This window comes from Perna viridis, chromosome 7 (genome assembly GCF_037379345.1).
Source record: "Perna viridis isolate PV_CMFRI_1.1 ecotype Kerala chromosome 7, ASM3737934v1, whole genome shotgun sequence".
In the NCBI taxonomy this organism is placed as follows: Eukaryota; Metazoa; Mollusca; class Bivalvia; order Mytilida; family Mytilidae; genus Perna; species Perna viridis.
Window position 1 is genome coordinate 35,042,813 of NC_142451.1, and position 16,545 is coordinate 35,059,357.

A 16,545-nucleotide genomic window follows, 5' to 3' on the forward strand; every position below is an offset into this window, starting at 1 on the left:
CCTGCCGTAAAGCCACCTCTCCGAAGTGGACAGCGACCCTGATGATTTGTTTTGAGTACACATCATTTAGGCCTAGCTACGCCCCTGAATACTTATATAAACTAAGTGTTCATAGACATGCATTGACAACAGAGAAAAATGTCAAATCATTATGTGACAGCAAATATTTTTAGTGGAATAAAAACTCAATTAACAAGTTTCATTAAAATTAGCGGGAGAGTTTTCAAGTAATTGTGTGTACTGTGAACAAAGACAGAGTTCTTCAATTTTTATCTTGAAAACCATGGATAATACTTGTAGTAAATGGTGTAGCTACATGTACAGATATAAAACCCTTTTAGTTGATAATGTGAATCCTATGACAGGGCAATATAAATATAGATATCACAAAAATGTCCAGTGTATTAGGATAGACCTCTGTAAATTAAAAGAAATTCTGCTGGAATAAATGAAATAATACCCAGATTTCTAGCATTTTGAGTTGAGCATTTAAGGCTGTTCAGAGCTCTTTTCTGTAGATACATGTACATAAAGAAAAATAATACATTTACTTTTCTAATACTGGTAATAATTAAAACTTGTAAATCCGAGTCACTCAATTGCTTCTAATAAATTGTACACATGTAGCACTACTACGTGGAGATATTTTGGGCATTTTATGAATTCCTGTTCATAAAAACGTCTGCTTCATAGAGCATGTGTGTACTATGTAGAACTATATATCATTAAGATGGAATCCAGCTCGGTTGTCCCAGCTGAGGTAAAAGTCATATACATCAGCCATACTTAATACATCAATCATGCAAAATCCATTACAGTCAAGAAACAAACAGTTGTGCAAAAATCATTAGTTTTTACCTGGAAGTCAAAGTTCAATGTCCAAGTTTACCAACCTCCTGCGTGTGCGTGACATATTGTCTTTGATTGCTCTACCCACAAGGCAAATATCAAAAGGCCACATCCAAAGACAAAATTTACAGCCCGGATATGAACATATCAGAGAAAAAAACCCAGAAATTTTAACTGAGGTCAATGTTCAAGGTCATATACCACTATTCATGGTACGTGACATATCATATTAAGGTGAGCTACTTACATGTACATGCCAAAGGTCTAAAGTTCACATTGAACGACGAAAAAGTTACAGCCCGGACACGAATTTGTCACCGAAAAAACATGAAGTTAACCTTGAGGTCAAAGGCATATATCAAGGGCCACCATCAATGGTACGCAAAACATCGTCCTTAGGTAACCTACCCACATGCAAAATATCAAAGGCCTAAAGTTACAGCCTGGATTCGAGTTTACAAGGGACGACAAACGGACGGACGGACAGAGCGATCACTATAGGGCGACTGCCACTCTTTGTGGCGAGGCCCTAATTCAATCCTTGTAATGATTATAACTAACCGCTTGCCTTGTGGAACCATATAAGACTTAAAACTTTTATTTAAATAACACTATAACAATAAAGTTGAAAACGATAGCACTTTCCGTATATCAGTTACACCCTTCATTTAATGCATTATAAAGCTAGGATATCGTTGCTTCTAGCAGATAATTGACTATTCCTATACTTGGTTTATATTTTGTTTTCGTTCTAACATATATACCAAATACTGTTTGACCCGGTGTGCACTCATATGTGGTATTTGTAATTCATGCCGGACTGAGGGGTTTTTTAAGTACTATAGTATACAGTTTTTGTCCAAGGAAACATTTTTTCAGGCTACAAATGTATATAACCATATAGAAGTTGATTAAAATACTTTGCTCAGCCTACACGATTTAGTAGAAATAATGATTTTAAAATGTCAACTGTGAGCCAGTATCGGTGGATTTAGTCTTAAAGTCCGTCATATACCGGTAGTGTAATTTTGTTTCATAAGAATTTCGAATGTTATATGTTGAGTACATGGCAGTAAGTGGGAATTTTTTTCCATTATATCAGTTTGATTCTCTTTTCCTGGAGAACTGTTTAACTAAGGCTAATGTAAAACAAGGACCTTATTGATGTAAATTCTAAGCAAATCACACACTACCAAACTGGTCCTAAGGAAGAGTAATTGACAGGCTTTTATGGAATTAAAAATGGAGCATTTCCAAACCCCGAATTAGCCTATTTAATATAATAATGTCACTGCAAAACTTTGTATATTGGTATTGTGCTGACAGCGGCGTCACAGTCGGCGGCGTCCGTGTCGTTGTCCATATTCACTTGGTTTTTGTGCGATGACACTACAGTTATGGTTGATCATTTATTATGAAATTTTGATATGATTTTACTAACTACTTAAGAAATGCTCTTATTAGATATTGAGTTCATGGCCTCTACCATTTTAAAATAAAGGCCATCTATATAACTGACAGATTCTACACTGTAGGTTTCTGTTAATCTTAAAAAAAAACTGAGGGTCCATGTATGAAGTGAAATGGCCAATCCTTATCATGACGTACATGTAGCAAGTTCAACACATCCATGCAAGTACACCTTCAAGGAAGAAGCATTGTAATATGTATATGTCTTGTATTATGGCAATCTATAGTGGAATTTGTTGTTTAGATGTTTAGTATCACATCTTAATGGATATTTATCAACACGAGCATAATTCAATTATTGATATCAATAAATGAAGAAATTTTCTAGACAATGCAAACACGTTCAAGACAAATCGTATATATGTTCAAATTTGCTCTTCGGGCAATACCAGTCTGCGTCCATAGTTGCCCCTCGGGCAATGCCAGTCTGTGTCCACATTTGTTTGTAATAAAAATAAACACTTGTTGAATACTAAAATACCTTGCATATTTTTTTTTCTGTAACATCTTGGACAATTGGCGACAAAAACTTCCAGCGCAATAGTTTATTGGTCTAACATATAAGTGACCGATGACTTAACAATCAAACTACATTTACACTGTTCGTTGATCACTTTATTGTAAATTTAATCTTCAAATTATTTTAAAAAATGATGAAACACACATAACCATTAATTTGATGTACGAAATGATAAACACCCCTATTAAACTTGTTTAAGACTCATCTAATTTGATGCGGAGAGACTGCACTCAACAGCTAAACGTGTAAAATTGGAATATTTTATGCAAGTGCCCGAGGGACTAAAGTTATTTTTGCAGTTAACAAATCTAGTATCTCTCTTTAAATCGTACACCACACGAAATATTAGAAGGTATAATACTCAAATATATATATATATAGAAAGGTCTGAAAAATTCCCAACAATGTTAGAACTATCAAATTTGCGATGCAAATTTTTGGTCGTTCCCTCCGCGGGACTCGAACTCGTACCGCTGTGACATCTATGGCAACACCGCCTGCACAAAGTCCAACGCCCTAGACCACACGGCCAGCCAGGCTATATGAAAATATAGCTTTCGCTGGCCGGGTCATTCCTCCTCGTAGGATTAATCTAGGGCTGTAACTTAGTACACAATGTATGGTAGTACGGGACAGTTCATCTAGGTGTTATTATGTAGGATAGGGGTTCAAATTAATGATGCATGTCACAACAAATCAATATTATACAACGTCTCAGAATGTGAAGACTCTATCCGCATAGATATTGAAAGGATTTTAGTCACAAGAGCTTTTGAATGACTCCTATTATACAAGCATCAAATTGATAATGATGATAAAGGGAAATAACCCCAAGAAAGGGTTCAACTTCTAGAACAAAGATGCCAGCCCCAAGAAGGTGGGAAAATGTTTGAAGTGATGCCTTTCACTGCAAACCAAGATTCCTTTAGAAGAATAATATAAAATTTGAAAAATGAAAATAATCTGTAATGAGAGTACGACTGACCAATAATCTTGCCAGTTTTATAACTCCTTAACCTTTTAGAGTTAAAACATATATATATATATATATATATATATATATATATATATATATATATATATATTTATAATTCCAAATAAGACTTCAAGCTTTCTGTTTTCATTTTGTTGCTTTGTTCAGCATATGACTCTATCCAGAATTGAACTATGTTTAGCATATACATGTAAGTTTGTTCCTTCTTGCAGGAGTATGAATATTTGTGTGACTCTAATTTCCAACAGTATTTGACTCAAGCTGTGCCAGGCAATGCTCTTTCATCAATATAAGTCATCATACATGTAATTTGATATTTGCTAACCTTATTGGATATTAACATGATTTTAGCCACAATGTTTAATTATTTTTTAAAAAATATTTCAATGCCTTACCATACAATCATTAAAACATTAAAAAAATATACGGTGAACTTTTCTGAAAATCTCTTCATTGATTTGCATATGAACAGTCCATACAATATCAGTTATGTACAAAAATTGACGTAAGGATTTTTTGGGGCAAAATAGATCTTTTTATATAATTTACACCCTCTTTGTTATTTTTGTAAATTAAAGGCCTAGTATCTCTTCTACAAAATGGAAAGAATAAAATATTATGTTAAAAATCTTATATATTAATCCTTTTAAAGTGAATTTGACTTAATATTCAGTTATTTATCTATATGTATTGTCAAAATGACCCTAAAATACCAGATTAGGTTCAGTTTGGCTAATGATTCAGATTTCTAAAAATAGCAATATTTTAGTCTTCATTCAAAATCTGCATGATGAATTTTCTTAAAAATTCGACAAATAATGCGCCACAGTTAGTGTTATAAAATGTTCAAATTTAAAGAAAATTGAATAATGGAAAAATTTTGGGGATACCCCAGGTCTTCCACATTAACATAAACACTTATGTAAGTATAAACTTGAATTAATATAAAAATGTTTCCCTTACTGAAGTACATAAATGATTTTCATGAACAAATAAACCAAGGACATTAAGAAATCCCTTAGTCGGTCATGATACTTCATATGAGTCCTAAGTATTGAATATATATTATTATCACGAAAACGGCATTTACACCATGTATAGGAACAGTCAGCTGATCATCGACGTCTCTCATATCGAGCGTTTGATTGGTTAACACTGCGTTACGAAAGATTTTTGGGGATTTTTATGGTTTATATCCACAAAGACAGTCATATTATATCCTCGAAGGTACATGGTCTTATCCTTATAATAAACCAAATGAAGGGAGTAACGGATATACGTAAAGTGCTGTCTTTTTCAGCTTTATTGTTATAGTGTTATTTAACTTTAATCTTGACATTAACGTTGTACCGGTAGATATATGGAATTCTTTGAAAATACGCAACAAATGTTCAAAATAATTGTTTTGCACGTTATATTTTATCGTCTGCTTTTGCAAAAGTTTTTATTCACGTCATTCTGGGAACTAACTAAAGGTTCGATTAATAATCAAAAGAATATTTTCCAAGGATAAAGAATACACAGGAAAAATAGGCACAATCAACCAAGAACATGAAATAAAAAAAGAAACAAATTTAAAGTACATGGGCATCCTATACTCCGTTAAAATAGAGAGCATGGACCAGATGCAAACTTCTGAGCTCAACGAAATGTTTGATCAAGTACAATCGCCAAATGTTTGTAATTGCTTATTGTCCGTACAAGTTTTTTTTTCTAATATCAAATCTAAGGCATTCAAAAAGACAATTAATAAGAAAAGATCACGAAACATGTTTTTTTTTTTTTTTTTTTTTTTGTAAAATACAATTTTAACTATAATAGTAATGATGCTTTGATTGCTTTGAAGACCTTTTTAATAGAAGACCCAATCCTTGTGTCAATACTGGCATCGTCTTAAGGCTTGCCGAACTGGTCCTCAACCTCAATACCCTTAATTTCGATGGAACCACTATAGCCAGTCGTGTGGGGTGGCAATGGGAACTAAAATTGGATCCAGCTTTTCTTGTCTATTTGTTGGCTACCTGGAGGCAAAAATGTTCTCTGAGTACATAGGCACCGTACCAGATCTTTACAAACGGTACAAAGATGATGTCTTATGGGTATCCTCTAATGAAGGAGTAATCAAGGGAACCAAGGTTATAGCGGTAATCAAAAGAATGTAATCCAGGGACAAAGACCAGACATGGAAAACAGACATTCACAACAAAGAACATAAAGTAACTAAAATCATACATACAAAGTAACAAAAGTAATAGAGCAACTCGGACTCCACTAAAAATATTTATATTTATATGATATGATTCATAATTTTAACGAATTATTCAAAGATATACATTGTAAGCTATCAAAGACAAAACATCCTAGAAAAATTGAATATATGTACGTTTGGCCACATATTTGTTTACATAAAGAACTCCTTACATCCAACACTTATAATATGTTTATCAGTTAAGATACGGCTGATAACAGTGACCAAGTTTCGAGATTGATAACTTCTACCTATGAGGAGCTGACAGAACAGCTAGTGGTGGTAAGTTATGGACATATATTCGAACTGGCGTATACTGTTTGATAATAAACGCAAATTTTAATGTTAATTCATAAACCCATTTTTAACTGTCTGTTATACATAATGAAAATTTATTATGAATCATATACGACCGCGGTCGATGAGTTGTACACAATGCAATGAACACTAAGCGCAAACTTTAATTTGACAAACTGTCAGTAAGGAACGAATACATTCTCATACTGGCACTTAGGGATCTGAGCTGAATCATCGTATTTTAAATGAGACAAAATTAATCAGTGACATATTTTTCAAACTTAATAAAAAGGCAGCTTGTTTTACAAAAGATGCATAACCAAAACTTCAAGAGGTTTATGCCACCCAAATTTCATAAATTTACGAATTTGAAGTTGTCTATGGTCCAGATTAATGACTTTTTGACACTGATGTGTGTTTTTAGGACTGGTGAATGTCATAATGTAATATCTATACAGATAAAAGGAGATGCAAAAAGACAAAAAAAGTATGCTACTTTTTTAAGGTTCAAATATTTTTACTATTTGAAATTTTACTAAACTTAAAAAAAAAGTGATCGATTAGAACCTTTAACAGATCATAGCAATAAAATTACTAGTAGCTTACCCAAAATTTGAGACAACTCCCAGAGGAGGCTCGCAATTGGTGGTGTCTTTACAGAGAAAATAACGCTTTTATATGCTTCCCTAAAACATAGCCTGTGGAATCCTGGGACACCGATTGCCCCGGCATTTCTAGTTTTCCCCCTTCACATTTTCATGCATATCATGCATAACCTACAAACATACATTAAGTACACTACTCGTGTTTTAATATTCTTGATTTCGTCAAAAAATTCAGACTTATCACTATGGATGTAATAGGCCTTTCTACTAGCATTCCAAGCAATGATTTAATGATAGCTTTGAATCATTTTCTATACCTAACTAATAATGAAAAAACCGACAACGTTTTAAGGCTTGCATAACTTGTCTTTTACCTCCATATCTTTCAGTTTGATGGTACACACTTTAGCCTCTCAGTCGGGATGGAGGAGATTAATATTCATAGAGTGCAAAGGAGTCATACCAGATCTTTAAGAAATATATTTATATTGTACCAAGTTCAAGGAGATAAGTTCACATTTCTTAAAGCTATGACAAGACACGCTACTCCACTATATTCTGGGTCACCTGACCGCTTTTGGACAAAACATTGTGATAAAAAATATGTTTCATTTTTTCGCCAAATAAATGACTAAACTATAAAGCCTATGCGTCGATCATTGATTTTTTGCGGTTGACATCATTTTCGGTCCGCTGAATTCGTAACTCCGCCTTCTTAAGATTCCCTACGGGGATTTCCATTGTAAACTTGTTTCTGTCATGGCCGTCTTAATCGCCTAGCAATATTTAAAATCTGCATAATTTCTTTCCGATTTTCTTTAAGAAAAACTGAAGACCAATCAAATCGATTTCCGCCAAGATCGGAAAATTTCGCTCAAAAAGTATTCCTTCAATGTCCGCGTTGTGTAATTTGTCTTACCATGCCCTCATGGTAGCTTAACTAACATTTAGTAGCAACTAAGAATGAGGGAAAATGTTCAACTGGAATAATTGACCTGAAAATTACGAAATAAAAAGGTAAGCATTTGTATACATGAGTCTGATTACAGAGTCAGACATTTTGACCCCTTGACCTCCATTTGTTTTTGTTTTTTTTTGTGTGTGTGTGTGTATTTATCTGTTAATCTGATCAAGAATGCTTTTCTGTAGCAGTCATATTTTAATTTCTTCCAAATATATAGAGGAAGATGTTTACAAAATGCTGGAATTTTTAATTGACAACATATTTGTCCAGTGTGGTGGACGTGTTTTTCAACAAACGGTCCAATGGGACCAATTGTGCTCCTTTACTTGCTGACCTATTCCTTCACTCTTATGAGGCTGACTTTATAGCTGATTTGATCCGAAAGAAAGAATATCGTTTTGCTAGATTTCCTAATTTCGGGGATTTGATACATTGCATCTACCCAAAAGAACTTGAGATAAAGGATACTACAGACACTGTAAGGTCAGCCTCAAGTCTTGACCTACACTTAGAAATCGATGGTAAAGGAAAACTATTGACCAAACTTTACGACAAACGTGATGACTTTTCATTCAGATTTGCCATCTTTCCTTTCATCTGTGACAACATCCCTTCAGCACCTGCGTATGGAGTGTTCATATTACAACTCATACGTTATGCCAGAGCTTGCCGAAACTACGCAGGGTTATGTTGCTACAAGATTGAAGTCGTCACTACAGGAGTTTTATGGTCGTCATCAAGAACTCGTGGATCGTTATGGTGTATTAATCTGCACCATGAAAACTGATTTATTCAACGGTTCATAGTTTTCCTTTCCTCGTTTGTCTACCCCGAACTTGACTTTTTATTAGCAACTCCGCGGGTGTTTCTAGAAAAGCAGAGGACGCTTACCCTACCGGTGCACCTGGTCCATGCTCCCAGTTTTTAGTGGAGTCCGAGTTGCTCATTTGCTTTTGTTACTTTGCATGTATAATTTTAGTTACTTTATGTTCTTTGTTGTGTATGTCTGTTTTCCATGTCTGGTCTTTGCCCCTGGATTGCATTCTTTTGATTACCGCTATAACATTGGTTCCCTTGATTACTCTTTCTTCAGTTTACTCGTACACTGAAGCACGATCGCAATTTCACGTTTACATGGGCAGTAGTGTGAAGTAGTCGTGTCACAATGTACAGCACTTGTAAACTGAGAAACACGAAATCACTAAAGTGGAAACTCATTTTTTGGCCCACCTGGGCAAATGTCATGTGAGCTATTGCCATCACTTGGCGTCCGTTGTCGTCCGTCATCGTCGTCGTTAACAATTATACAAAACCCTTCTCCTCTGAAACGACTTGGTTAATTATAACCAAACTTGGTTTAGCTAAATTCTGACAGGGTAAAAGTGTCCAGCATGATGAGATCTATCTCTAGTCAAATTTTGGTTTTAATCCGCGAAGCCATAATTGAGTTATTGTTTCTGTTTTTAACGAGTTTTGCTTTTTTTTTTCTTTTTTTTTTTATTTCTTTCAAAAATCTTTTCCTTTTACAATACTCAACCAATTGAAACCAAACTTGATATGAATGTTTCCAGGGATATCCTGCATAGAACACATGTGGGGATTTTTGATTCGTCGAAAAACATGGCCGCCGTCTGTCGATACTCAATAGAGAACGTAGGGGTCAGACAGTACTTTTTCACACATATCTCCAAAACCGTTAGGTTTAGCTTAATTCTGACATTGTGTAAAAGTATTCAGCCTGATGAGATCTATCTCTGGTCAAAATATGGTTATAATCCATTAAGCCATGTTAGAGTTATTGTCCCTTTTCAACGATTTTATGGCTATTTTTAATGTTATTTCTTTCAAAAATCTAAACATGATTTAAAATTTCTTTTTTTTTTCAAAATAATTTCTCCTGCATGATTAAATTGTGTTCACAGTTTGTTCAAGATTGATTTAACTAGACTTGAAATATTGCACTTTCTTTTTGCAGTCCACTCCACAATGATACAAGAAGAAACTGAAGAGTACATTTTGTATATGTGATTCATCTGTGGAAAGCCTTCATATTTTTATGTTTCAAATGTTATTGCTTCAAATGACCAGACAGTGACTATGCTGAGGTGATTCATGGTGAAGAAACACCACTGAAAAAAACTATTTATTTGATAAATGGTTACTGTTCTTATAACTATATATATTTTGAAGACATTTTTCTTTTCTTGTAGCGATCGGAACTACTCGGCCATTTCCGCTACACTAAAAATAAGCTTGGATGAGAATTTCGTCTTGAAAAATTCGCCAAAATAATTGCAGTCATACGCGAATCAAAGTAGTTCTATCCACCAGGTGGCGCTAAAAAAAGTTGTTAGATAGCTCTAGAAATAAAAGGACAACTCTTCAGAAAATTTCGGCCCGAAGTAAGGAGCTAAGAAAAAAAGCAATGGTAAATAATTCAACCAGTTTCACTATAATTTTTAAATTGGATCGGTCAAATTCCGGACAGATCCTTCCGCATAGTGCCTCAATTTTTTTTTTCTTTTGTGGAACTAGAAAGGCTGAGGTGTTCTGATTGTGCTTGTAGACCAAAAGTTTACCCACAGAAAATATCAATGATACAGAATACATGATGAATGAGACCATAACAAACAACAGACCATGACAATATCGGTCCATGGCGGAATCGGACCAATATATTACATTTTTATGCTTGCTCATACTTTAAGGATACACGATTAAAAAAGGATTTTTGGTTTGAAATTATAAAATGAAAATAGATTTTTGTGAGTGATTTTCTACTTGAAGTGTATGTATGGGTAATATAAAGTTTCTGTTTTCTAGTAGCATATTCTGTTTCTTTTAACACTAACTGAATGAAGGGTATTTTAACATCCTTGACTTTAAAGAAAAATAAATTGGCCCTTTTAATGAAAGAATATTTAATACTTTCTGATCAGGGACTCCCTCTAATATACACTCCCTATTTCCTCAATCCTCAATCATTTCAGACATATAGTTGAACAAGTGGAATACTATACTTTTAATATTGAATTTCACTCTTGTTTAATTTACTTTAATATTGCTGGATTACTATTTGTAGTATTACATGTCATAAGATCACGCACGTGTACATTTATGGTCCGATTTTGCAATTGTCCCTTTTCGTTTTGGGCCGAATCATCCTGTCATCACCGATCATCATTACAATTATGAAACTTAAAAGGTCGTAGATCTTAAATGAAATTGAGGGTACCATTAGCGCTTGGATTAGTAATTATTTTAATCCATGATTTCATGTTAAAAGCTATGACCTGTGAAATATTATATAGATTGCACGATATAGAATCTACAACGATAACGAGTTGATTATGGAATTTCTCACATCAAGTGATATAAATTTTATAGTTTGATTGCGAGGCTTGCCAAGCTATTCAAACTATAAAGTTTATTTCACGACAATTTAAAATGTACGAAAATAGGCTATGTTCAGAACCGTTTTGCTAACAAGAACACGAAGATATTAATTAAATGTATGCATGGATGTGTAGTAGGTGCTCTCCGCTGAAACATATCAAAAATAAAAATATGTAGCATATCTTTGTTTTTGCTCATCTGGACCCAAAATCACCCTCTTGTAAGGACTTTTCTTCTTCTTAATGTTTTTCATACAAACTTTGTCCAGACCATAACTTTTTTGTCTTTTGACCTAGACTTCTAATATTTGGTATGTTGGTATACCCTTTCAGGGTAGATTGTCGCATACCAGAGTGGGAGACTTTTGATCTTGACCTTTAACCTCAAGGTCAAATAACATACAAATTTTGGCAAAATACGATACATAATTTTGTCTGTACTATTATTTTTTGGTCTTTCTACTTAGATATCTGATCTTTGGCATTTAAGTATATCACACCAAGGCAAGGATTAATGTTATACGTTGGTGACATTTGACCTTGACCTTTGGCCCCAAGGACAAATAACAAAAAAGTTTTGGCAAAATACCATAAAAACTTTGTCTTTGGTCATATTGTTTTTTGTCTTTTTACCAAAATATCTGATTTTTGGTATGTAAGTAAATCACATTAAGGTATAGTGTAATGTTCAAGTTAGGATAACTTTTGACCTTGACCTTTGACTCCAAGGTCAAATGACATACAAAATTTTGGCCAAATACCATACAAAATTTTGTCTGGGCTAAAATTGTTTTGTTTTTTCACTAAGACATCTGATATTTGGTATGGGATTATAAAACCTGAAGGTCAGGCATTACATACTAGAATGGTGGAATGGGGTACCCCTGGCATGTTACAAGTTTGGGTTGTCAGGCTATAATACGGAAAACCTGACCGCAAACCATAGTGGTGCACCGTGTTGGGAAAGATGTCACGTTCCTCGCACGTTAAAGAACCCTGCCGTGGTATTCGATAGGAGTAGGAACCTTTGCGCTCCGCCGCAGGTGGCTAAATTGCCCGACCTTACCAATCCCCCTTTTTCTAGTGGCAATCAAAATTTGTCGACCCAATTATCCATGTGTCCCATCCTTTTTTTCATTTCATCATCATTTCATGTTCATTTTATCATCCATTTCATGGTCATCGTCTGAATATAGCTGAAATATTGCTAAACCCCAACAAACAAACAAACAAACCATAACCTGTCAATCTCATGGTCAAATAAGATACACATTTTGACAAAATACCCCGGAAAGTTATGCTTGTGCCATAACTTTTTGCCTTTTTACTAAGATATCTGACAATTGGTATGTGGGCATTTGACGCTAAGGTTGAGTGTCATTTACCAAGGTGTGTTACTTTTGAACATGACCTTTGACCTTATGGTCAAATGACATACACAATTTTGGCTGAAGTTAAAGACTGATTTCATACAATATTTCACCTCACAGTATATCGTAAATGTAAAAAATCAATTGCCCTTTATCACCTGATTGTGCGTAACTCCAGTAGCAGTACTAATCTTTTACATCTGTTATGGAATATGTGTTCTCTTAATTTCAAAGCAGAAGAACTCTGAGTTTAAATAATTATACCCCACGCAATGCAGTTTCGCAGGGTATAATGTGTTTGACCCGTCCGTCTGACCGTCAGTAAATCAGTCCAACTTAAGTTTTCCAGACACTTGCAGATATTGAAATATGTTTTTGATTAATAAGTTCACCATGATAAGTTAAAAGTCAAGTTTACTTTTCGATAATTTTTAACGAAATTACGGGCTTTGTACTTATCAAAATTCACAGAAATAACCGTTTTTCTGACTTTTTTTGTCTGAATATTTTTACATATGGACATGATTTTTATTATAAATTAACCGTGATAAGTTACAATACAAATTTGTATGGTTTCCCTTCGATGATTTTACCGAATTATGGGCCTTGAACTTAGCAAAATTTACAGAAATAATCGTTTAAGGAATTTTTTCCTAAACGCTTGCAGACAATGACATGATAAGTTCACAATGATAAGTTACAGATCAAGTTTACATTTTGTTCCAATACGATGATATTTAATTTAGATTAATTAAAATTAAGTCTGGCGTTTTCAACTAATATTCTGAGTAATAGAATTTAGTTAGAAGAGGTTGGTTTTCTCATCGTATAGTTAAGCTCATCTGGGACGAAGGTCAGTGTGAGCTATTGCCATCACTTTGTGTTCGTTGTAGTTGTCTGTTGTCATTGATGACTTTTTCAAAAATCTTCTTTAAATTTTATTTTGTTGCAATCTTTTCTGATGCCATTAAAAATAATTTTCAATTTTTTTTTTTTAATTTTATTTTTGTTGCAATCTTTTCTATACCTGATTTAACACTCTAATTCCTAGGTCCTTCTAAATGTATTTCTCTTATAAATCTACCTACATGTTTATGTCTGTGTTCCAACATAGTTGAATATATGGAAAAATATATAAAGGAATACGCCAAAGAAGACAAAAAAACTTAATTTTTTGTAAAAACCTCACGATTTAGTACTTTTGGTATCATACCTCATTAAATATAAAAGGCAGGATTATATAACTGAAGTCTTATACAGATGCATCAAGGATATTGAATCAGCATCCAAACGAAGTCTGCAACCTATATTTTACATTTCATAGACTGTATTAAAATTTACTTCTGATCTCATGTATGGGCAATAATAAGTAGGAAGATCATGTAAACTTGTTGACTATAAATTAAAGTAGTTCGCATTTCACAATTATGCAATTTATTCTTAAATGCCACGACAAAATGAAATGTATAATTTTAGGTTACCCATGTTTGGTTCTCAGGCCAGTAAACAAACATTTGTTATTTTTAGCTTCCTTGCCAAAAGCTTATGCCATCACTTGGCGTCCCTCGTCATCGACAAATTTTCGAAATTCTCCTCCTCTAGATAATTGTGCACAAAATGACTGTTGGGATTTGTGATCCGTGAAAAAAAAACATAGCCGCCGTTACTAAAAATAGAACATAGGTGTCTAAAGGCATTTTTAAAAAATAACTAAAAAAACCGTTGCCTTTAGCGAAATTCTGGCAGGGGATAATATTGTCCAGGATTAAGAGAAAACCTATGTGAAATTATGCAAGCGATATTTACAACTGATGTAGGAGTTATGACCCCTATAACAGTTTTTTTGGCATTACTCGTATGTACAACTTTGAAAATATTCTCCTCAAAAACAATTGTCCTGTATGGTATTCCACACAAAATAAATGTTGGGATTCTTGGTCCATGACAAAAACATAAGCCCTGTTACTAAAAATAGAACATAGGGGGTCAGAAGGCAATTTTTTGCAAACAACTCAGAGGTCGTTGTCCTTTTTTGGAGGGTTATATAGTTCAGCATTATAAGATTGACCAATATTTCACTCTTCACGTTGACGTACTCCCAAACAGTTAGATTGGGGAAACGCTTTCGGACCCACGTGGGCTCTGGGAGTAGGCCAGAGCGTCAACAGAGCAGCCCAGCCGCTAGTAGGACATACTCTGACTGAGTTCTTCGGTCGGGTATTCCGAAGGCTGCGCTCCGCTACCTCCAACTACTAACAGACATTTACTAACAGAATCCCCGTAAGGGGCGGTCTTGCGAGATCCGTAAGGATAGTCAAGACCGTAAAAACCCCAATCATCATTGACCAATACCGACATTTTCAAACGATTCGTCTACTAATGTAGGAGTTATAGCTCCTGAAACAATTCTTAATTTTTCCACATGTACATGTGCAATTTCGAAAATCTTCTTATCTAAAACCATTTAAGATCAGTTAATGGAAATAAAGCATATTAATTCTTTAGTGTATTGTGCTCGAAATGACTTGTGTTTTTTAATCCATTAAAAATGTATATGGCTGCCTATAATTAAAATGGAACATAGGGGTCAGAAGAGTTTTTTTAAAAAAACTGCTGCCTTCAGCAAAATTCTGGTTCAGGTCATAAAATGCTATTAAAAGCATTTCCTGCATCTGACTATGCAGTTAATTTTAACTTAGCTTTGCCATTTTTTCTGATAAGCAAATGGTAAACCAGGTGAACGATTCAGGCTCTTTTAAGCCTCTAGTTATCCATTTATAATGTTTCTATAATATATGATAAATGTTGATTTTCCTATTGTTCTTATCTTAATTTCTGGCACAAAATTCCATGTTGAGTAAGTCACAGTATTGTGACATTATATTTAAACAACAAAAGTATAAAACATTTTGATATATCCCGTAAACAAAAACCTACATGTTCATGTTTACAAGAGTAATCATGGAAACCAAGATTCTAGCAGAAATCAAAAGAATGTAATCCTGGGACCTTTTGATAAGAAAATCTGCATTTCAGTAAAACAGTAGTTAAAAAATGGAAATGGGATATAATGTCAAGAGTTGATCAACAAAACAAGAAATATTATTCTTGGGTCTGATGGAATTCTCTCAAAATACAGAAATTAATAAAAACAATTAAGTATCAGTCATATGACATCTGTCCTCATTAACACTCATCATGTCAAAACTTGATGTGTTATTTGACCATGAGGTCAAAGATCAAGTTCAAATGTCAACCAATCTAGTACGAGGCGCCTCGCCTTGAGAAAACATAACCCCATACCAAATATAAGATGTCTAAGTAAAAAGACAAAAGAAAATTATGGCCCGGCCAAAATTTTGTATGTCATTTGACCTTGGAGTCCAAGGCCAAGGTCAAAAGTCATCCAATCTAGAACATTTCACTCTAACTTGATGTGATTTACTTAAATGTCAAACAGGTCAGATATCTAAAGTAATGGCACAGACAAAATTTTGTATCGTATTTTGCCAAAAGTTGTATGTTATTTGACCTTGGGTTTAAAGGTCAAGGTCAAAGGTCACACACTCTGAGACGCGACACTCCACCCCGAGAGGATATACCAACATACCAAATATTAGAAGTCTAGGTCAAAAGACAAAAAAGTTGCGATCTGGACAAAGTTTGTATGAAAAGCGTTAAGAAGAAGAAAAGTCTTTATGGGGGTAATTTAAGGTCCAAATGAGCAGAAAACAAAGATATGCTACATATTTTTATTTTTGATATGTTTCAGTGGAGAGCATCTACTACACATCCATGCATACATTTAATTAATATCTTCTTGCTCTTGTTAG

At 34.1% G+C, this 16,545-nt stretch overlaps 1 long non-coding RNA gene across 1 annotated transcript; it reads left to right on the forward strand.

Moving 5' to 3' along the window:
* The first annotated feature begins 6,299 nt into the window (after positions 1-6,299).
* On the forward strand, positions 6,300-7,626 carry LOC148612445 (uncharacterized). The gene is made up of 3 exons (XR_015923934.1): positions 6,300-6,363; positions 6,803-6,865; positions 7,373-7,626. It is a non-coding gene; the product is annotated as an uncharacterized LOC148612445 (long non-coding RNA).
* Positions 7,627-16,545: the final 8,919 nt, after the last annotated feature.